Source organism: Chinchilla lanigera, unplaced genomic scaffold, assembly GCF_000276665.1.
Source record: "Chinchilla lanigera isolate Chin_1 unplaced genomic scaffold, ChiLan1.0 scaffold00105, whole genome shotgun sequence".
NCBI lineage: Eukaryota > Metazoa > Chordata > Mammalia > Rodentia > Chinchillidae > Chinchilla > Chinchilla lanigera.
This window is the reverse complement of record NW_004955506.1, coordinates 2,635,001-2,658,677: the sequence shown is the minus strand read 5'-3', so window position 1 is coordinate 2,658,677 and position 23,677 is coordinate 2,635,001. Positions and strand designations below refer to the sequence as shown.

At 41.2% G+C, this 23,677-nt stretch overlaps 1 long non-coding RNA gene across 3 annotated transcripts in view; it reads left to right on the top strand.

The window, feature by feature from the left end:
* Positions 1 to 10,275, top strand: part of LOC102018953 — a 15,095-nt gene extending 4,820 nt beyond the window's left edge. For 2 of the 3 annotated variants that reach the window (XR_264336.2, XR_001231580.1), the window contains exons 2-4: positions 1,746 to 1,789; positions 4,478 to 4,607; positions 8,831 to 10,275. This is a non-coding gene — a long non-coding RNA (uncharacterized LOC102018953). Of the gene's footprint in view, positions 1 to 1,745; positions 1,790 to 4,477; positions 4,608 to 7,399; positions 7,506 to 8,830 lie in introns of those variants that run through there. The other variant, XR_001231581.1, reaches the window with a different exon arrangement.
* The last annotated feature ends 13,402 nt before the right edge of the window (positions 10,276 to 23,677 follow it).

Genomic DNA, 23,677 nt, shown 5'->3' with positions numbered 1-23,677 from the left:
CTGAGCCAAATCCCCAGCCCCAACATCCTTCTTCAGTTGGATGTTTTCTGTTAGGGAGAGGGACAGTGAAATGAAGTGCCCTACGTCTAATATTTCTCGCCTTTTGAGAATATCCTGAGTTGGTTGACCCCCTCTTTTGACTGCTAGGAAGCCAGGATTCATACAGTCCCAGGGGCTAAGCAGGACAAGAGGGCCCATCCCCAGGAGGGGGAGCAGGGCCTGGCTCCTCCTAACTCTGGGAAGAGCCACACAGCTCCTCTTGCTAGCTTAGTGACCCTTGGAAACAATTTGAGAGGGAGAAACCAAGACAGAACCCATATACTTATTCATAATTGAGAAAAGTCAAACAAGACAGGAGAAGTCTCACCGATGAATATCTAAGAGCTTTGGAAAGAGTAACTGCTCTGTCTAGGTTAATTTGTGCTTCTTTGGTGAAACTTAATTGGGGAGAAAGAAAAAGGTTTTTAGGGCTGAAAAAAAAAGAAAAAGAAAAAAAAAAGAAAAAGGTTTTTATAGCTAACAAAGTGTATGCCCCCATGGGGGATGAGGATTGCCCCTTGTTCAAATCTCAGTGGGTTTATGAAATGCCTCCTGCAAAAAGGGCCCCTTTACACTTCTGTTACAGCAAGGACAAACTAGGCAAAACAAGAGCTAAGCCTGTTGCCTATGCAAAATTAGAACCGGTTTGTCAGAAAGAAAGGAATGCCCCCCCAAGGGTTCTTACAACTAAATGATGCCATGGTTTATATATATATATATATGGAGAGAGAGAGAGAGTACACACTAAATAAATGCAGTTGTCTTGTACGCTTGTCTGTCTCTCTGTCCAATCTATGTTAGTAACTGGTTACAACACCGGCAGCTATTGTGTTTAAAGAAAACATTTCTTGAGCTCAGTTATTTCCTTTTATGTCTTTGGCTTTTTTATTTCCACGGAAAACAATTTACATAGCTTTTCAGGACAACTACATTTATTAATACATTTAGGCATATGGTTAAATATGGCCTCCAGATGGATGGACATGCAGCACATTGTCTCAAATGCTTGTGGTCCACATGGTTTATCAGTGGGGTAGTTTAAATAAGGGTAAAAGATGTTTTCAAGGTCAGTGACATATTTTCATTCAGGTTATCTGTCAATCAAAGTGGTATCTACATAGGTTTTATGAATGCAATACCTATTGTCATCTACATAGAATAACTGGTTGGTGGGCTATTTCTGATCAGGGAAGGACTCTTATGTAATAACATGAGAGTTTCTGTCAGGAACAGTGTTTTGACTGTTGTGATCTAAAATCATCTGGGAAAATTGTTAAGGTAACTAAGTGGGGACCCCTTGGACTTAGAGGGGACTGCTGGACTGGACTCCTTTTGGTGGATATAAAGCAGCTGCCAAAAATCTACTCATTTCATTTTTTTTCCAATACCAGGACAACTAGTGGTCTCCTCATTCAAGCCTTATAGGAGACTCATCCCAACAAGGCTTGCTAAATATTATTCTAATACAGTTGCATTGGCTATCATCAAAAGCTAAAATTTTTCTGTGGGTAAAACAATGAGGTTTTCTTATTAAGAGGTGCTCAGACACTGTGCAGTCCAGGCAATGTCACTCTAGAAGTTAGAGGTTAGACATAAATAACCTGTGAGGTTATCTATGGACAGGTACATTTACTTGGATGGCAGTCTATTGAAGGATCGTGAAATTGGGTGAAAGTTTCTTTATGTCATTTATTGTTTTGTAATAGGATGGAGATGACTATGACTGACTAGAAGATTGTTCTGTACTAAGGTAAGCATTTAAACACGTTTCAGAGATAATAAAACTTAATGGTCCTAATATAATGATGTCTTTATAATTTTGCTAAAATGTTATGCTGCCTTCAATCTCCAGTTTTCTCTGTAAGACTATGTAATTATCTGTTAGCATTCTCCAAAAATCCAAATTCTAAGAAAAACATGATTGGTGAGGGTATCAGTCAGTGTTTTGCTAGAGAAAGAGATATAACATAAGATATAAAAATGTACAAGAAATTACAAGATTGGTTTAACATGGTCACCTGCAGAGTTGTGTGAGGAAGAGTGCAGAGGGTGTTTGCACATTGGAGACTGAAAGTTTCACTCTAGGGTCTGGAGTTTACTGGAGTGTCCCGCGCAAGTCTGTATCAGGAGGCCAATGGGTGTGCGAGGGAAGGCTGAAGAGTCTGTGCTGGAAGCCAAGAGACGACGTCCAAGGTGAAGGCAAAGATTGGAGCTCCTCTTCAGTATAGAAGCAGATCTGTCCTTTCTCACTTCCCCTTTATACCATCCAGGTGATGGCCAGCCTAGGGTGAATCTTCCACACCCTAGGGTGTGGAATTGCTGAGCCAGTTTCCTTGAGCTTCTCTTACTCAAGTTGACACAGTCAATCAACCCTCACATCTACTATTATAGCATGGTATGGGTTCAATACAAATTGGGAGGTGGCAAAAGATGGGCAAGGGGTGGTACTTTATTTTTTTTTTTTGGTACCAGGAATCAAACTCAGGACAGTGCTTTAAACTATGAAACTATTGTCCAGATATAGCGTTTCTGCATGAAATGTGAGAGGTGGAGTGAAATGCCTGGTGTTCAGGCTGTTGTAACTCTACCCAAGGGAAGATTCAAGAACTATAGTACTTAGTTTCCGTGCAAGTCTGTATCAGGAGGAAGCTCTACAAGTCTAGCAGGTCCTGAGGCAGGCAAAGAAATCCCAGATGACCCTGTTCTAAGACCCCTATTTGTCTCTCAGTGGGATCTTGGTCTTGCTGATCTGTTTAAGGAGAATAATCACACTAGGAAGTCTCCTCAACCTCCTCCTTATAGTCCTCAGACCAACAAATCAGATCCATCCCCTCCCAGTAATCAGGTGACTCTGTTAGAGCCCAGTGTCCCAGAGGAGCCCAACATTCCTCAGCTCCTTGGCAGAAAGCCCTAAGTTCTGCTGGGAATGCACAGATGGCTTTAAGCCCTGCAGACCGATTTCTTACTACTCTGGCTTACAACTTGTCCTGGCCCTAAGAGGAGTCCCAGGGATGGAAGGAAATACTTGAGTAGAGGTTCTTTTTTTTGGCTTCAGATGTCTAACTGTGCAGGGAATGACTAGGGAAACTGTCAGAAGACCTTAGTAAGTTTGCAGATGCTTTGACCTTTGCTTTTAACTGACCATGGCAAGATGTCCAATACATCTGGACCACTGGCTGTACTTCAGACGAAAGACAGAGAATACTACAAGAGCCTAGAAACTATGCGGATGAACAGTACACTTTAAAAAGGAAAAGAAACCACCCTGAAACAGCTATTCTCTCTTCAGCAGAGCCAAATGGGGACTGTAATACTCAGCAAAGATTATAAATGATGTCTAGTATGCTAGCTGCTCTTATCATGGTGAGGAAATGTGCAGGCAAAAGTCTGTTAAACATGATAAAGTGAGTGAGGTCTTGTAGGAAAGGAAAATCCAGCTTTGTTTCATAACCGATTAGCAGAGGCCTTCCACAAATATACTAATATAGATCCATCTTCCAGGAAGAGAGAGGCACTAATGGGACAACACTTCATCTGTCAGTCATCTCAGATATTTGGTGTAAGCTACAAAAACTTAAAACAGAGGCCATAGACAACTATGGTCCAATTGCTGGACACAGCCTGTTCTGGACCCAGAGGAGAGAAAAAAAGAGAAAGACTAAGATTATAGCTCTTGCAATTGGTAAAGCTTTAAACCCACCAAGATCATCTGAGGAAAAACCCAGGGACAACTGAGGAAAGAGCTCCTATTTCAAGTGCAAAGGAACTGGACACTGGGCATGAGATTGCACCAAGCCTCCGTGTGGTCCCTGCTCCACATGTGAGGCAGCTAATGTGCCTGACTCTTGGCACTGGAGGTCTAACTGCCCCACTCCCAGAGAGGGGTTCAGCCAGCTAGAGCCCTCATTTCCTGCTCTGACAATTGAAGAGCCCCAGGGGAACCTGCAATTCCCTGTCTATAGACATCACCATCTCATATGAGGAACCCTGGGAAATCTTGTGCTAGGGACCAGGGGATATGAAATAATATTTGACAATGCTGGGGACCAGGCTACATGACTAGGGTCCCGTGGTCTTGAGCACAGTGTGATCTGCTTTAGGAACAGAGAAGAAGACAGAAGGCTGCATGCTTCCTGTTTGCGTAGAGAAAGCTCTTAACGACGGTGCTCCTAAGGTGAGATAACATCTGGTGAGGATCTAAGCAATGAAGACATCTGGGTATAGGGAATAACCTGTTCCTCATTAACTTGTTCTCTATTTACTGGAGTCACTGCTCCATGAAAAATATACTACCCCTTCTGTGCTTCTCCCTTGATAATAAAAGTGGGTCAACTGCAAGGATCATTGAGCCAGTCCACTAGAGGCAGGTTCCTCCCAGTCCCCTTGTGCCTTGAATTTTGCCTTAGTCTTTTTTTATTGCCAGTCATTCCCCCCACAGGTATCCGAGTGTCTGGCACCCAAACACATGAACATGAGACTTGGAGAAGACCCACCAGAGTGGGAAGGAGCAGTGCAGATGTCAGGGCATCGCATGGGATGAATTTGCAGTTGGCTGAGCAGAAGTGAAAGTAAGTAGTAGTGCCATGCAAAAGCTTTTCTAACTGGAATAATGGAGCAGAATTTGTCAGTAGAGGAGCAAAGATATGTGCACTACTGCATATGTTGTTGAGACAGGCAAGGGCCCAGGTCAGTACCCACTCTCTTTCAAAGAGGCTGCAAGATATTACCAAGCATAACCCGTGGTTTCTGCAGGTGGTAACTTCAGATGCAGAGAATTTGGACAGAGTGGGCAAAAATTTAAGAAGCACCCATACTAGGGGAGAACAGATTGCCCGGACACCCTTTCAACATGGAGTTTGGTGAAATCCATATTGGGACCTTTGTGTGCTTCAACTATTGCCACAACTGCTACTGCTCCCCGTGATGAGGGAAAGGGGAAAGATCAGGAAGAAGGTAGAGAGACTCTTTCTTGGTCCACATCTCCATAATTTCTAGAGGCTAGAGCAGGCCATCCTTGCTTGTCTTAAGTACCAGCAACTTATTTGGCAAGCAATGATGATTGGGGATCCCACTGGGCCCTGCTGTTTTCCTATTACTGTTAGGACTGCAATAATACCCAACAAATGATACATGAACATCACAGGATAGAGCATAAGGTTTTGAAAGAGTCAAAATAGAGTGTAATGAATAAAGGAGTATAGGGACCATTAACATTGGAACTCCTGGAGTCCATTTTGGGAGCTCTGTATATGGTCCTAGAAGATATTAAACATCATGCTCATTCCTGTCTATCAGCAGCTCAATATCTCCATTTCACCATGCAGCTACAAGAGTTTGTGATAGAACAGGCAAGCAGAAATAAGGCAGCAGGAAGATCAGGAAGGAGGATGTGCTGCTGGGAATGGGACCTCATGCAGCTCTTGCACAACAATTAACTTACCCTAATGAAGCACATGACCAGATAAATTTGATGATGAAATGGGTATGGGCTGCAACTCCCAAGGAGAGTACTCCAGTCCATTCCTTTTTGCATATCTTACAAAGGTCATGAGACTCTTATGTTCAATTGCTTGCTAGATTACAGGAGGCAGTCCACGGACAGATCCCTCATTCACAAGCAGCTGAAATTATTGTGCTTCAGTTGGCTTTTAAGAATGCAAATAATGATTGCAGATAGGGCCTTGGTATGGTCAGGGCCACAAAAAGTCTTGGAAATTATCTGAAAGCTTGTCCAAATATGTGAACCAAGACTTATAAAAGCTCAGTGTTAGCCCAAGCAATGTTAAGTCTTATAGTGGGGACAAAAAATGCCAATGTCCAATGTTTTAATTGCAGAAAAACAAGACATATCCACAAACAATGTACTGCTCCAGCTGAAACAGGGGCTACAGTTCCACCTCCTACAGGGGAAATATCAATCTGGCCCCTGGTCTTTACCCTCAGTGTAATACAGGAAATTATTGGGCAAAAATTGTCCTTCAAAACATCATAAGGACAGCACTCCCTTTGGGAAATTGGAACTGGGCCCAACCTCAGGCCCTGCAAACCACAGGGACCTCTCCAGTTCAGGCAACAAGCTACAATCCATCTTTGGTCCCCAGGGAGACATTACTTCCTTCATTCTTGGAATACCAGGAAGCGCAGGATTAGATCTCCCTGCTACTCAAAGAGTAACACTTATTTGGGCAGCGGATAAGCCAGCAAGGATACCCACTGGAATATGGGGACCATTACCTGAAGGTACCTTTGGATTGATTATGGGGAAAAGCAGATCAAATTTATAGGACTTTGCTGTTATACTCAGGGTAATTGATTCTGATTATGAAGGAGAAATTCAAGTTGTAGCCCATTCTATTGATTTTTGGGTTCTTGAACCCAGTGATTACATTGCTCAGTTGATACTTCTTCCCCTAGAAGGGCTTCCCTCGACCCAACATAGAAAACAAAAAAGAAAATGAGGCTTTGGTAGCACCACTTCCAAAGAGACTTATTTCCCTAGGAATTGAATGAAAGAAGGTCAATGTGTAGGATAAAGATAAAAGGAAAATATTTCCAGGGTTTTCTGGACACTGAAGTCAATGTATCTGTCATGGCTACTGAGCAATGGCCTTCCCTTTGGCCCACCAAACCGTCAGCAACCTCATTAGTGGGACTTCATTCACCTCAACAAGTGTTACAGAGTACAACTCCCATACCATATTCAGGCCCAGAAAGCAAGGCTGGAGTCTTTCAATCTTCTGTGGCCACTATATCTGTCAATCATGATGAAGAGATCTTTTAAAGGAATGAAGAAATCATGTTAACCTATGAGCCAGTTACTATCACAGAACAAATTATGTAAAAGATGGGGTATCAATTAGGCTCAGGCTTGGGAGAGAATTTAGAAGGCAGCCCCAAATCACTATTAGTGACTCCTAAACTAGACTGTGCAGGAATAGGGTATCAGCCCCCTTTCTGATAGGGGCCATTCATACTTCTACCCCCAGAATGGTTGTGTCACTTCAATGCAAAACAGACACCCTAGTCTAGATGGATCAGTGGCCCCTAAAGCAAGAGAAGCTAGCACATTTACATTAATTGGTACAAGAACAGAGTCAATTAGGACATTTAGAGCTGTCTGCTAGCCCCTTAAACACTCCCATGTTCGTTATCCCAAAGAAATCTGGAAAATGGAGGTTGCTACAGGATTTAAAAGCTGTAAATGCCTCCTTAGAGCTGATGGGGGCTGTGCAGCCTGGCCTCCCATCCCCTGTACCCAGCCCCTGAGAATGGCCACTGATTATTATTTTCCAAAAGATTGTTTTTTCACAATCCCTGTACATCTCCTTGATTGTCAATGTTTTTCTTTCTCTGTACCTAGTATCAGTTTTAAGGCCATGAATAGATATCAGTGGACAGTTTTGCCTTAGGAAATGATGAATATCTCCACACTCCGCCAACATTTTGTAATTTGAGTCTCACAGCCTGCTCAGCGTAAGTATTCTCAAGCTTATACTATCCATTATATGGATGACATATTGTCTACAATGTCAAAGGCACAGTTACATGCTTTGTTTGCTACAGTCAAGAAGAACCTTAGGGCCAGGGATATAGTTCAGTGGCACTGTGGGGGCTGTGCAGCCTGGCCTCCCATCCCCTGTACCCAGCCCCTGAGAATGGCCACTGATTATTATTTTCCAAAAGATTGTTTTTTCACAATCCCTCTACATCTCCCTGATTGTCAATGTTTTTCTTGCTCTGTACCTAGTATCAATTTTAAGGCCATGAATAGATATCAGTGGACTTGCCTGGCAAGCACAAGGTCCTAAGTTCAATTCCCAGTACAAAAAAAAAAAAAAAATCTTAAGAGCCATAGCCTGTGCATAGCTCCTGATAAAGTACAGATCTCCAGCTCTTATCTATATTTAAGAACCCTACTTACAGAATAGGTGGTAAGAATCCCAAAAGATAAAAATAAGACAGGATTGTTTGCTAACCTTGAATAATTCTCAGGAATTACCGAGTGACAATAACTGGATTTGGCTGATTCATTGGTAGCCTATATTACTACCTTTGATATGGCCAGACAATTCTACTCATACCATCATCAAAATAGTAAAACCATAATGAAATAATTTCAATTATTTTGTTCACAAGCACAACAATGGTCATGTTCTATTTCCCAATGCATCCCTCACCCCATTCCACTGAAGGATACAACCCCAATACCTTCAACAAAATGAAATTTGGCAAATGGATGTCAGTCACATCCCATCCTTTGGGCAGCTATAATATGTTCATATCTGTATAGATACTTATTCTCATATGATTCATACCACCTGCCATGGGGGTGAAAAAGTAGGACATGTGCAGCAACATTGCTTATCTGCTTTTGTTGCTATGGGAGTACCTCATACAATTAGAACTGACAATGGACCCTCATCTGTCAGCAAAGCTTTGTCCTCCTTTTTTCAATTCTGGCATATTAGACATCTTATGGGTATTCCATATAATCCTCAGGGCTGAGCCATAGTGGATCATGCATACCTTTCCTTAAAAACACAATTACAGAAACAAAAAGGGGGAGTATGGTTACCTCTATAGGCACAATTAGATCTTGCTTCCTTTACCTCAAATTTTTAAAACCCAGTTGCAAAAAGTAAATACACTCCATCAGAACTTCATTGGCAAAAGGACAAATGGACGAGCACACCTAGGGGACAAGTCCTGTGGAAAGACATCCATACAGGAAAATGGGATGGGCCAGTATAGTTAATAACATGGGGATGAGTGTACGCTTGTGTATTAACAGACAATAGAAACACTGTGGTGGGTGCCATCCTGAAACATGTGACATGGAGAGAAGAGATCTCCAAACTCATGGGAGAGCCTGCTGCTACCAGGCCCACCAGTGCAAGCCTTTTTTGAGGATGACCCTGGAGGAGATGCCTCAGCTGCTGTTGATCACACAGGTGATGTGGGGACAAGTGATGAAGACAACCAAGGAAGCTGAAAAATTGGTGATGAGACAAAGCCTACCATATACACTAGAAAATATGTTTGTTGCCACGATGGCCATCATTGCCTGCACTGCATGTATAAGTCCAGTGTCTGGAAAAGAATACTGGATATCAGTACCTAACCCACTTTCTTACAACCCCTTATGTGGTGTGATTTTCCCTCTGAGATTCATCATGATGGATTAGACTGGGTTCCAAGACCTTTTATGACCCTGGGTTTGTGGATTCCTATATTACTTTTTATATTCCTGTGTTATACTTTTTATATTTATCCTTATGCATTGAGCATAAGTCTTTACAATCTATTTATTACCTACCTGCTGACCCACAGGTTTGGATGGCCCATTATGGATAACAATTAATATTTTTAGGAATGGGATCTATGAACATCCCAGGGGACTAGATCAGTTCCTCCACACCTGACATTCCTCCGTGTACACAGTATACATTCTGGGGAGACACATGATTCTGCCCCCCACCATGAATCTCCTATATAGGAGATAGGGGGCAAAAAATGTGCCTAAATCAATTTGAATTTATAGATTGGGGCCCTCCTGGGAGGCTAGAAGGAAGAGACAAAAACCGCTCAATCTAGCATATGGCCTGTTGGTGTTGGTGCACTAATTACTAATGAAGGAATACCTCCATTTTGTATTCTGATGCTGAGGAGCAATTAGCATAGCATGGAAATGGCTTCAGTCCCCCATTGCTGCAGGCCATCATTAAAAGCAGGCCTGGACCCCTTCAAAAAAACTTTTCAAAATTAGCTCTTCCCTATTATACAGGTCAACAATGGAAAGGACATTTAACCAAATGTACTGCAAATACTTCTAGTGTCCAAATTTGGAGAGGTAAAACCCACAGTTTTCATATGTATGTATAATCCTTACATTTTCTTATATTGTTGAATGGAATCTTACCACATTTACATGCAGAGAATGTAGCAGCTTGAGCCCTAGCAAACAAGACTTTACTAGTCTTGAAGCATATGCCTGGAGTCTGGATGCCCATGAATCTTACGGAACCATGGGCCAACACTTCTGCTAGTCATCTATTAAAATCTCTGATTAATCATCTTATACATAGAGCACAAAAAATGTTGGGCTTAATTATTGCTGGAATTGCCTCTTTGGTATTGTTAACCTCAAGGGTTCCCCTGTCCTCTGTGGCTCTTGCTCACTCTATACAGATTGCTCATTTTATATACAGCTGGACCAAAACAGCAGATAAAGCTTGGAATGTACCACACCCTATTGGCACAAAACCTCAGTTACAGATTAGTGTTTTAGAAACTAACGTTGAGGTGGGTATGGTGGCGCACGCCTATAATTCCAGCACTCAGGAGGCTGAGGCAGAAGGATCATTGCAAATTCGAGGCCAGCCTGGGCTACAAAGTGAGCTCAAGGCCAACCTGAACTGCATAGTGAGATCCTATCTCAAAAAGACACACACACACATACACACACACACACACACACACACACACACACACAAAGAAACTAATGTTATGTGGATAGAAAATCAAATAGAGAGCCTGCAGCTATAGCAAGGCCTTCGGTGTCATTTTAGCATCACTTGGTATTGTATAACTCCTCTTCCTTATAACCAATCCACTCATCCTTGGGAATGAGTAATTACCGAGTTTTTTACATATAAAAAAAAACACATACAGGGCGCTATGCACAGCAACAACTTTGGATCTAGAAGGCTTACAAAAGGAAGTATTGTCTATGTCTCAACAAACCCAAAACTTTGACAAAAAATCCAAGATTAGGACAAGTTTACTAATACTTTGATCAAATCAATCCATGGAATTACCTCAAGACTCATTTTGGATTCTATAATGGTTTGTTTATATTAACAAGTCTGTCTTTTATTTCTATTCTTAGTCTGCTGCAGAGGAAGCCAAACCAGACAATGTCTAGGCTCTATCCAACATCAAGTAATGCTGTTTGAACTCTTAAAATTGCAGAAACAAAAACGGGGAGCTATTGTGGACCAGGGGATATGAAATAATATTTTACTATGCTAGGGATACATGGCTGGGCTTCATGACAGGATCCTGTGGTCTCAAGCTTGGTGTGACTTGCTTTAGGAACAGAGAAGTAGGTTGGAAGACCACATCTTTCTGGTTGTGAAGAGAAAGCTCATAACCACATTGTTCCTAAGGCAAGATAGCATCTACAGAGGAAAATCTAAAGGATACAGGCACCTGGGTATAGGGAAGAACCTGTTCCCCATTAACTTGTTCCCTGTCTACTGTAGTTGAAGTTCCATGAAAAATATACTACCCCCTTTCCTGTGCTTCTTGCTTGCTAATAAAAGTGGGTCAACTGCAGAGATCCTTGAGCCAGTCCTCTAAAGGTAGGTTCCTCCCAGTCCCCTTGTACCTTGAATATTGCCTTTTTCTTTATTCGCTGTCATTCCCCCAACAGGTATCCAGGGTTCTGATCAGCCCCTGGCAATCTTGGACATCATGGGTGAGCCAGTGCAACTGCTTATAGATACAGGGACAGCTCAGGGACAGCTCAGTATGTTTTTATTTCCTTCTCCAGAAAATTCTCTAAACCTATTGGCATAGTTAGGGTTGAAGGGGCCCCTAGTCAGAGATTCTTTACTCCTCACCTGACACATCACTTTGAAAATCAAATATTTAACCATGAATTTCTAATTGCCCCACTGTGTCCTACTCGCTTGCTGGGAAGAGATTTATTAACAAAATTGGGGGAAATTCTCAAATTCCAGCTAAAATTAAAATGGATTTTGCTTGCTAGGACTATACCCAGGTCTCCCAGACCAAATTAGCCAACAGGTAAATCCTGCTGCATGGTACAAAGGAATACCTACTAGGCACACATTCAGCTGTGTCAGTAATTATAAGATTAAAATACTCCAGCTGATTTCTGCAGCTCAATTCAGGAATTATCTAACCATAACACTGTCCAAACTCAATTTTCTAGTTAAGAAGATATATAAAGTTTCCAAACAAAAAGGCTCAGATATCCTCTCAAAAAATTCAATATCTGGGATATATTCTCACACCTGGGGAACAACAGTTATCTAGGGACCAAATCCAGGTTATCTGTGATCTTGGGCCTTGTCTTAATCACTTTTCTCTCATTGCTGAGACAAAATACCTGATGCTCAAAATTAAGGAAGGAAAGGTTTACTTAGCTCACAGTTTGTGAAGGCTTCAGTCCATAATCAGCTGGCTCCAGGGTAGTATGTCAAGGTGAGGGGCAACAGTTCAAGGCAGAAGAAGACAGCAAAAGCAACAAGAGTGAAAAAGGAGGGAGAGCAAGCCGCCTTTCCTCCCTTATATTGCATGCAGGCTACTTGCCCTAGGTTGAGTCCTCTGTACCTTAGGATGTAGAACTGATGAGTCACTTATTTAAGCCTCTAAACTTCTCAAGTTAACACAATGAATCAACCATTAGAGGCCTCCTGCTACCAAACAACAGCTTTGTTCCTTCCTGGACATGCCAGGTTTTCGTAGGATCTAGCTACCTAATTTTGGAATAAGGGGAAAGCCTTAATATGAGGCTGTCAAAGACCTTTAGTCTGTGCCCCTAGAATGGACATAAGTGACTGACAATGTCTTTAGGGAAATAAAGTATGTCCTCACTCAGGCTCCAGTAATGGAAATTCTTGACTTTAAAAAAATCCTTCTTTCTCTATATACCACAAAAGTGAGGAATGGTTTTGGAGGTCTTGACCCAAAGGTTGGGATAGGAACCTTGCCTAGTGACATACTCTTCAAAAAAGTTAGGTGGAGTAGCTGCTGGATGTCCACCCTGCCACAGAGCAGTAGCAGCTACAGCTATACTAACAGATGAAGCTGGAAAGTCAACTTTGGGACAGAGATTAGAAGTCCTGACTCCCCATGATGTCAGAGCTATTCTGGAGACAAAACATTACTTGTGGTTAATAGGGGATGGCTTACCAAGTACCAGACCATGCTCTTAGATGCTCCTAAGGTTATAAAAACTTGCACTACTATTAGCTGCTGGGCATAACATCAATTTTGTCATAAAAGTGCACTACTATGGGTGTATAATACCAATGTGTCTTCTTTAGAATATGTCTATTGATGAATTATTAATTTTAATTTTATGAGTTTTACTATATTAAACAATGAGCACTTAATAGGAAAAATATCAAAACATAAAGTATGGAGTTTTAAATATTTATTGTTTATAAAAAGCATCAAAATTTTCAACATTGACAAATTTTGGTGTACAAAGTCTAAAAATTAACAACAGAAATAAATTCCCATATGAACTGCAATGGAAATAGCTATATGAACTGCAATGAAAATACCAATACCAAAATAACAACTGCAATGAAAATACCAATTTTGAACTCTACAAAAAAATAATACTTCAATTATCATACATAAGGCAGTCTTCACACATGATAACATGTTCCATACACACATATCGCTTATACTCACAGCACATGTATTTTGCTTTCTTGGCCTTTTTGTAGGACATACTTGACATCTTAATGATCTTGCTATTTTGACAAGATATTCTTATATTATACAATGTGTAGTTAACAGGAACATTAAATATCAATAAAATAAAATATTACATTCTTAATATGTGTTGCATGTTTACAATAAACATCAACATTTCTCATCAACTGTGTACTTGCTTACAAAACCTAAAAGATAACATCAGAAATAAATTCCTATATGAACTACAATGAAAATAGCAAAAGAACTCTACAACATAAATAATCTCTGCTTCAATTGCCACACCATGTATCTTCATACATGACAATTGTTCCATGTACAGGTCTTCCTGGCCCTGACAGCACATGTGCTTAGCTTTCCTTTCCCATATGGCAGGCCATTCTTGTCACCTCTCTTGCGTTGTTTCAGGAGCTTCCTACTGTATTGTGCAATGTGCACTTAGCAGGAAAATAAGATAGCAATAAAATATCAAATATGCAATGAGTGCTTAGAATAGACATCAACATTTTCATATCAGCTATTGACTTGCTTGCAAAACTTAAATTATAAACAAAAGTTTACCACAGAAATAATCTTTACTTCAACTGTCACACCCAAGGCAGTCTTCACACAGGAAAAAATGTTTATTCCATATACAAATATCGGGGCTGGGGATTTAGCTCAGCGGCAAAGCACCTGCCTGGCAAGCGCAAGGTCGTGAGTTCGGTTCCCGGTACTGGAGAAAAACCAAAACCAAAAAAAAACCCATATACAAGTATCACTTATAAGTATCACTTATGCTGATAGCACATATGTTTTGTTTTCCTCTCCTTTTCTGTAGGGCACAGTTGACATCTTTTCAATTTTTCTGTTGTCATAGTAGCTCTTTGTTATGCTGTGCCTGCCTGTTCATCTGTCAGCTCACCAGTGTGGTCCACAATTTATTTGCATAGTTCCGTGGGCAGAAATATTTCATTTTTCCTCTGCTGTAAATGATCTTTTATGAGTTCCAGTCTCAATCTTCTAAGAACATTTCTCCATGATGTTTTGTACTTGTTATTTTCTTTGTAAGCTATCAAGCTATTAATGCCACACATGTTTAGGATCAAGTAAGACACAACCATTGGCCAATGCTTTGTGTTTTGAGTGACATCATAGTTGCTGCATAACTCATTAACAACAGCTACTCTGGCTTTGGTCTTGTTGCAGAAAGTTACCATCTCAGACTTCTGTTTTGTCAAGGTTTCCCTATCAATATTTCCATCATGGTGCAGTGTTGACATCAGCAGTACCAGTTTGCTTTTCTTTGCCATATACAAAGCCAATGTTATATCTTTCTGAAATCCAAAGATTGTACTACACAATTCTATGTTTTGAAATTGCAACACTTCATTTGGAATTTCTGCTTTGTTCCTGTATACAGTTCCTACACTGGCCAACTTGTGCTCCTTTAGCAAATGTAACAACAATTGGAAACTTGTACACAAATTGTCCAGTCACATTCTGATTAGTTTGGGAGATGAGAGTAACAAGTCTGTCCACAACATCATTTGGTTTATTACTACACAAATAAGGACCTGGTGGCTGAGTTCCAGGATAAACTTCAAAATTGAAAGCATAATAAGTCTTCCCATCTACAAGAGTATAAATTTTTATGCCATATTTTGAAACGTTTGCGGGAATATACTGCCTGAAGCTACAGCAATGATGAAATGCAGCAAGATATTCACAATAGTCGTGTATTCGGATGGTGTGTAAATTGCTTGACAATTACCCACACATCTCTCAAACCATGAGCAGAGAGCAGCCAGATTATCAGTTCTTTTCTTTCTTAGAGAGTGGTTTTGTCATCAAACCTCAGGCAATTTTGAAGGAAACCAAATCTCCTCAGTGTCATTGAATTCTACAAACCTCAAGCCCTTGAGAGTACCATGAGAAAGTCTTGCTAAGTACAGCAGACCTATGAATGCTTTCTGTTCAGCCAGTGAGGTGTCATAATAAATACATTTTTAGTATGATATTAGTGCATACAGAATGCTTTACTTGCATTTTAGCATTTGTCTATTTCACAACATCTTGTAGCATTTCATCTGTTACAATTTCCAACACTGAATGGCAATGCTGGCATTCCGTCCATTAGGTTTCACCTCTGTGAAGATCCTCACTATATTTTTTGACCTAGTTCTAACATTGGATTTTTCCATTTGATTGCATGCCCATTTTGTACCATTTCTATTAGTCAAATATGCACTCACATTGCTGTTTTCTTCATCAGTTGAATCAAAGAGGTCTGTACTCCCTATGTCTGTATCAGTCATTTCTTGTCACATCCTGTGACAGTGAATGGAGTGAATTTGGCTTACAATGCCGATGTCAAAGTCATTATCATCTTCATCATCCATGCATGAATGATTTGATGATTCATTTTTTACTTCCCACAAAATTTTCAAACCTGGTTTTTTATGTGCCATTCACTGAATTGGGCTTCTACTAGAAAAGTCAAAAGAAAACTTTAAAAAAAAAACAAGTCCTAAATGCACAAAAATTTAACAATGTGCATTTCATGGGTAAAACTCACCTGTTCCTGCTTTGGATCTCCTGTACATACCTTGCCATTTGTCTGCCAAGTGGGTAAATGCACAGATGAGTTTTTGCTTTCCCCAGGTGCAGCTACTATGAGTCACACCCACATTCCATTTATGGTAAAATATATATTCACAGAGCAGAAGAGTGGTGTAGGTGTATTTTACCCCTGTGATGCTCAGGTAATCATGTGTAAAACCTGTTAGATGGGGCATTATATTGGTAAAAATCCCAGTTTGACACTTTTGCACACATGCACACACCTTGCTATTTATCATACCAAGTGGGTAAACAGGAAGATTGCTTTCTGCATCCCCGTGAGATGCACAGCTGGGCACTATTATGCTAAAGCATAAATTTACAGCAGAAAAGTATGAGATGGCTTGTTGTAACCCAATGCTATGTCCCTGCTGTTAAGCCTGCTTCTTTGATGCCTATAGGACCAGAAGTTGGCCAGTCTTGTGAACAAATAATCTCCTAGACCTATGACAAGCAGGCAGAACATCTGTACCCTGCCCCTTCAAGATCTTGTGAGGGTATGGTTCACTGATGAGAGTAGATTTGTCCAAGAAGGGTATTGAAAGGCAGGTCATGCAGTTGTCACCTCACAACAGATCCTCTAGGAACCTCTGCTCAAAAGGCAGGAGCTCAAAAGGCAGAGCTGACAGCTCTTACTCAGGCATTCATATTAGGAAAAGGAAGAAGGGTTAAATGTCTACATAGACTCCAAATTCTACATGCCCATGCAACAATCTAGAAAGAAAAATGGTTACTGACTAATAAACAGTCATCTATCAAGCACAGGCAGGAGATTCTGCAGCTCCTAGGGGCAGTCCATCTTCCCAAGCAGGTCACAGTCATGCACTGTAAAGGGCACCAAAGAAACATGTTTGCTTTGTTCTTGAGAAATCAAAAGACTGATAGGGGGACAAAATGGACACTTTTACAGGCCCTTAAGACTCTAGCCTTATTCCTACTTCCCAAGAAACTGTCAAAACCAATCTATACCCCCAAGGAAGATAAGTGGGCCTCAAGTCAAGGGGGAATTTAAAAAAACAAATGAACTGGTCCTTCCTCAAGGGACATAGTGAAAGGCTACAAAAAAAACTTCATGATTCCTTCCGTATGTGAAGGGATACTACATTAGAAATGGCCACTTGAGTTTTCACAGCACTAGGACTAGCAGCAACCACCCAAAAGGTAGGCAAAGCTTGCCCATTCTGTGCCTACAACAAGCTAGGCAAGCCCAAACTGACTCCTTTATTAGAGCTTGTACAGAGGAGAGGGACATACCCTGGTAAGGACTGGCAATTAGATTTTATTCATATGCCACCATGTGGAAGATTTAAACATCTGTTAATCCTAATTGACATCTCCACAGGATAGATTAAAGCCTTTCCTACCCACTCAGAAAAGGATACATTAGTTAAGGTGTTTCTTAAAGAAATTATTCCTAGATTTGGACTATCCCAGTCTCTCCAGACTGACAGTGGACCTTCTTTTATCCCCTGAATAACTCAGGGAATGGGACAGGCTCTGAGAATAAAGTACCACCTCCATCCTCCTTGGAAGCCTCAATCTTTTTGAAAGGTAGAAAGAGCCAACCAGACCCTAAAGTGAACTCTGGAAAACTTTGCCAAGAGATGTCTGAGTCCTGGCTCCAATTGCTATCCATAGCGCTCATGAGGGTTCATAACATACCAAAACTGGACTAAGTTTGTGCCCCTTTGAGATGTTATATGGAAGATCATTTCTATCCTCTGATATGGTAGTAGAGTCAGAGACTGCAAGACTCTTACCATGTCTCCTTGGGCCAAGTACAACAAGCTATCCAAATGTATGGACTAACAGAGTCCTGCCAGCTCCTGGCCCATAGGAAACCACCTAGTGTCCACTGTGGAGACCAAATTCTTGTGAAAACTTGGAGAGAGGGAACACCTGTTGAACAATTAAAACCAAAATGGAAGGGCCTCTTTACAGTGATCCTTGCCACACCCACTGCAGTAAAGGTGGTAGAAATAGATGATTGGATTCATCTGTTTAAATTAAAGCCAGTCCCACCTAAACTGTCTGAAGGAGAAGATCACCCAAAAGGAGAAAGCTACTCCTGTGAGCCTTTGGAGAACTTGAGATTTCTCTTCAAAAAGGAAGACTACAGGTAAATAAACAGGATCTTGCTGAGGCCATGGCTCTCAGATCCCTGATTATTTACTGACATACTTCTCTAACATACACAAAATAAAAAGAAATTGATACGAGCTCAGAAATATTTTTTAAATGAAGCATCTGCAGGTACTTTAACCAATTATTAAAACAGATTAACAGGCAAATGAATGGACAAGAAAACATATAGAACTCATAAAACAATTACATTAAATCAAATCAGAGTGCACTCTTAGATGCACTGACCATGGTTAATTATAATAATTTTTTTTTACTTTTAGGTTTATAATTACAAATAGACTAATCAGTCAGAACTTTTTCTAAGAGTTATCAATTAGCACTTCTCTTGCAAGTTTTGACAGTAGTTCCTTCTATACATTAAGCCCTTCTGAGTACCTTTCTTCCTGTTAGCACTACAGATTATAACCAATAAGAGTCAAAGGGTGGGGAGGGCTGTAGATTGTTAAATGAGATCTTTATTCATTTGTCTTCATTATATAATCAAGTTTGAGGCCTTGTCTTTTTATTCTTTAATTTACATTTGGGAACAAGTCAACCTTTTAAGCCCTCCATCTTAGTAAGCCCATTTGTAAATTATACCCTAATTGTGATGTTTTGGGTACGTATATTGATAAACTGATAATAATTTAAGATGCACTACATGTCTTTAAGATTTCCCTTGTTGGAGGCTGGGGATTTAGCTCAGCGGCACAGCACCTGCCTGGAAAGTGCAAGGTCATGAGTTCGATTCCTGGTACCAGAGGAAAAACAAAAGCAAACAACAACAACAAAAAGATTTCCCTTGTCTACTTTTGGAAAGAGATAAAGATAAAAAAGAAAAATTAAGACAGAGAAACATTGAGATCCTGTTCAGGCTACATGGCTACCTACCTTCTGGGATCACTGCATTTGCAGCTCACCACAAACTAAGATCAGGCTGCATCCCACCTTACCCTTGGGTCAAGCTACATGCACAGGCTGCCCCACTATTTGTCACAACTGGTCTAGATGTCCTTGCCAGTCACAAAGAAATCTGTTGCTCACATCTAGAACAAGCTCTCATCCTTGTTCCTGGCACACAGCTACTCCAACCTTCAACAGATCAGGAAATCAGGAAAAAGGAGTTGTATATATCAGCTGGACTTTACTCAAAACTTTACCCCAAAGATACATGCCTAGGGACTTGTAACATACATAAGTAACCCATAGAGGGTTTTAAAATCTTGAAATGTCACTTAGCAACTACAAATCACATACTAGTTTTGATAGGGAGATAAACTTGAGGCCAAAATTTTCATAAGAATACCAAAACCAAGTAAAATGGAAGGAGGAAGCAAGGCAGCATCAGAGAAGTAACCCCAAGAGGCTCTAAGAAAAAGGACCTATGGTCAGGGGCGCAGAGGTAGAGTGAAGACCCAGAAAGTCATGGTTGACAGCTGATAAGGGATGAAGGCCTCTTCCCACAGGCCTGTGGTCCTAATACCAACAGGAAAATACAGAGGCCATGGAGTTCTCCTCTTTTCCCATGTGGTGTGACACACTAGGAACTGTCCCTGAAGCCATGGAAAACTCCCTGAGCTCGCCAGCTCCCATTGATGCCCTTCTACCCTCCAGCTCCAGCCTCTCCCTGATAACTAATATCAAAAATGTGACTTTATTCTTTATTTATTTACTAATTTTTTGAGACAGGATCTCACTGTGTAGTCCAGGCTGGCTTTGAACTCACTATGTAGGCCAGGCTGGCCTCAAACTCGCAGCGATTCTCCTGCCTCAGATTCCCGAGTGCTGGGATTACAGTCATGCACCTCCAAACCCAGTCTCAAAATGTGAATCTATGAAATGCTGTAAAATGGGTCTTTTTATGAAATCTAGTTTAGGAAATATACATGCCTATCAATAAATCACAAAACTCCACCTGCTAGTAAAAGACAATAGGTCAGCAAAGGTTCTCAAGACATGAAGGACAGGTTTCACTGGGACAGTCTGTCCCATTCCCCTCCCTACACTCTAGAGGGAATGTTGAGCCAGTTTTGTCTCAGTTTCCTTCTGGTCTGTCTTCTGCTGGTGAGGAGGCAATCTTAGCCCTTGAGATTCCCTACTGTTGCCTTTGCGGGCTGAGGCTGATGACTCATGGGCAAGTTGTTTCTATAACTCACCTTGAGTATGAGAGGAAAAGACTTCCTTTTCCTGATCTCATCTCTGATCTTTTCCTGTCACTTTGTACTTTTCTTTTCTGGAGACATGTTTGTGTTAAATATTAGAGAAGGAAGAAGCCTGAACTTCTCAACCTTTCCCTCCTACCCAATAACTAAGAACCTTTAAGTTGAGCCTGTAAAAAATGAACATTTGCTAATGTCAAAGACAGGGAAGTCGTCTTAGATGAGGGACACATACTCCGTCTATGGGTCAGAGGAGACATCAGAATTTTGCCATCCAAGAGAACACCCATGGAAGCCATGTCCTGGCTTAGGTGTTCTGGGCAACAGCCTCCCTCGGGAGACTGAACCTGAGACTCTGTGAAAAGAACCGACTTCTGGGTGAAACCAGAAGGAGCTATTTCCTAAGCAAAATATTTAAAGGACACATTCAATTTAAGAAAGAATCCTCAAACTCCTGGCTCTCTCCTCCTTCCCAGGCCTGATTCTCATCAACGATGTGTGTATGGGAGAGAAGTACTTTCACTGATGTGTAAATTGTGGTTGGTGAACCTGTGAGTTTCATAAGTGCGTTGCTCAAATGTAAATGCAACCCTTAGGAAAACCACAGCCATCTGGCTCTTAAGGGACAATTGGGTGCCTCTACTATACTGAGCCACAGGTTCCCCTCATTTATTCTCACTGACCACATACAGCTCAAACAAGATGTGGGAAAGTTTTCAGATGACCCTGAATAAGTACACTGAGGTCTTTAGGGGACTTATTCAGACTTCTGGGGGGTTTCCTAGAGTTAAGTTCATGGCTTAACTACCAAGAGTACAGTGGCACGCATAGCTGGTAAGCACGCAGGCCATCAGTGTGAAACAATGTTTAATTATTTTGAAGCATAAACCGTGGGTCTAGAAATGTTTGTCAGCCACTGAATAAGGCCTCTCAATGCTGTGCCCTACCATGTGGCTATAAAAGGGTAAATGACTTATCTAAACCAGAACTTACTAAAGCAGGAGCAGACAGCAGCAAGTATTTGAGTTTTGAAAAGCTTCTTGCTGACGTCCAGTCCAAGGAAAGCCATTGTGTGGCCTCAAAGACAGGCTTAGCTGTGAGTCCAAAACTGTAAAAATTCTGTAAAATCTAGCCATCAACAGGATAATCTGGAGCTGCCTTTTTGTTTGAGGTGGAGCTAGTTTTTTAAAAGTCTCCTTTCTTTCAGTGATAAGAGTTTGTTTCCCTAGGATTAAATAGTGTCCTAAGCATTTAACTTCTTGTTGAGATACCTGAGCCTTTTATGGGGGCATTCAGTATCTTCCAGTCTACCTAATATAAGTACCTAGCATAAATATATTAAGTACCTAATATAACATATGTAACATATGGGCAGGGGCAGCAGAGACTACCAGGCTTGTGTACAGGCAACATTGCATGAGATTTATTGTGCCTGGAAGCAGGCCCGAGAGTGTGATAAGACCTTCTGCCCTGAACAAAGTGTGTCCCTTTTATAGGGATGGAGAGAAGGCAGGGGACATTAGGCAGAGACTCCCAATAAACATCTGTCGTCAAAGTTCTTTGGAAGTCTTGCACCTCACTGGGCAGAGTCTTTGAATTGTCTCCACATGTGTAAATTCTCCAGATGTGTCCAGATATCCCAGGGCCTGCAGAATTCCTTGTCCTATCATATCTCCTACACAACATCCTGTGCTTGCAGATGACAGCCCCCTAGTGCTGAGCTGAATTCCCTGCAGAGAGCAGTGCTTCTGCTGGCAGGCAGGCTGGGAGCTGGGAGAGTCAGGCCCAACTAGAGCCTCACAAGAGACCTTAATTTTTTGAATAAGTAAGAGCTGTCTCTGAGTTCCTGAGGCAGTAGTGTGCAAGTATTTGGGCAGTTTCCATAGTATCAGGATCAGCCCATTTAAAGCAAACAGATACGTGCATCAGGATGTAATGAGATGTAGAAGGCAGCCATAAAATTCAAAATATTAAACTATGTGGTTCTGAGGTAGAAGATCAGGATGTAGAAAACTGGCTGTGCAGGTAGCTGTGTCCTGTCAATGAAGTTAAAGGATACATGTGCAGAACAATTCCCAAAGCTTGTACCTAGAACCAATCAGAAAGTGCTATCTTCAAGCTAGGCATGGTGGTGCACACCTATAATCCCAGCACTTGGGAGGCTGAGGCAGGAGGATATTACTAGTTCGACGCCAACCTGGGCTACAAAGTGAGTTCAAGGCCAGCTTGAACTGCACAGTGAGACCCTGTCTCAAAAAGACAAAAAGAAAAAAAAAAAATCAACAGGAAATACTATCTTCAATTCTTTTCACAAGTACTTTAGCAGATTTTTGATAGGACAGCCTAAACCTGATGTCAGCCCAAGGAGTAAAAGATACAACAGATGGCTGCCATTAAGATCTTGCCCGCTGTGTTCTCTCTTTCACACTGGGCTCCTCTCATTCTGCAGAATTTTCTTTTCCTGCTGTTAATTTGTCCATGCTCACTCTGCAGAGCATGTTTCTTTGTTTATCTTTAATGGAAGCAAAATCTCACTACCTTTTTGTCCAATTTTTTCCTTGACAAGAAGAACCTAGAAAGAATTTCTAGAAGGAGTCTGCAGAACCCCAGAACCCAGTAAAAGTTCCAGTCCATATTTGGGCTAAAGTATGGCATGGGGACAGGCATGACGGTGAAGAAAATAGTTTAGTAAGTTTATGAGTAAGGCAGCTAGGTAGTGCAAGTGAGACAGGAGATGAAGGTATGGCAAGACTGGCTAGGGAAGTAGGTGTGACCTGTTAAATACAAAATCCGAGAACACATGCACAGAATGGTTCCCAAAGCCCCACATGTGGGCTTCTCTCAATAACTTGAGCTGGTTTTTGATAGCATAGGCTCGACCTAACATCACCCCCAGGAGTGAACGGCACAAAAAAGACAGTTGGCTTTGAATTTTTGCCACTGTGTTCTCTCATGCATGGATGGCCTGCCCACGTGCTATAGGATGTACTCCTTTTCCTACTTTCACTTCACCCAAACTTGCTTGGCCGAGCCTGTTTCTTTTCCTACTTTTAATAAAACTTTACTACCATTTGTGCTTGTCTTGACCAATTCTTTTCTTAGGACAGAAAGAACTTAGAACTCACCTCCAGAAGGAGATTCCAGTACTCCAAAACCCAGTAGCATATTAGGCCAGTCAGCCAAGAAAGCAGGTAAGGACCTTTGGGCACATTTTTTTGTTTCTCTCTAAAATTCTGTGAAGGTTTTTAAAATGCCGTTTGACCTCATGTTTCTGTGGC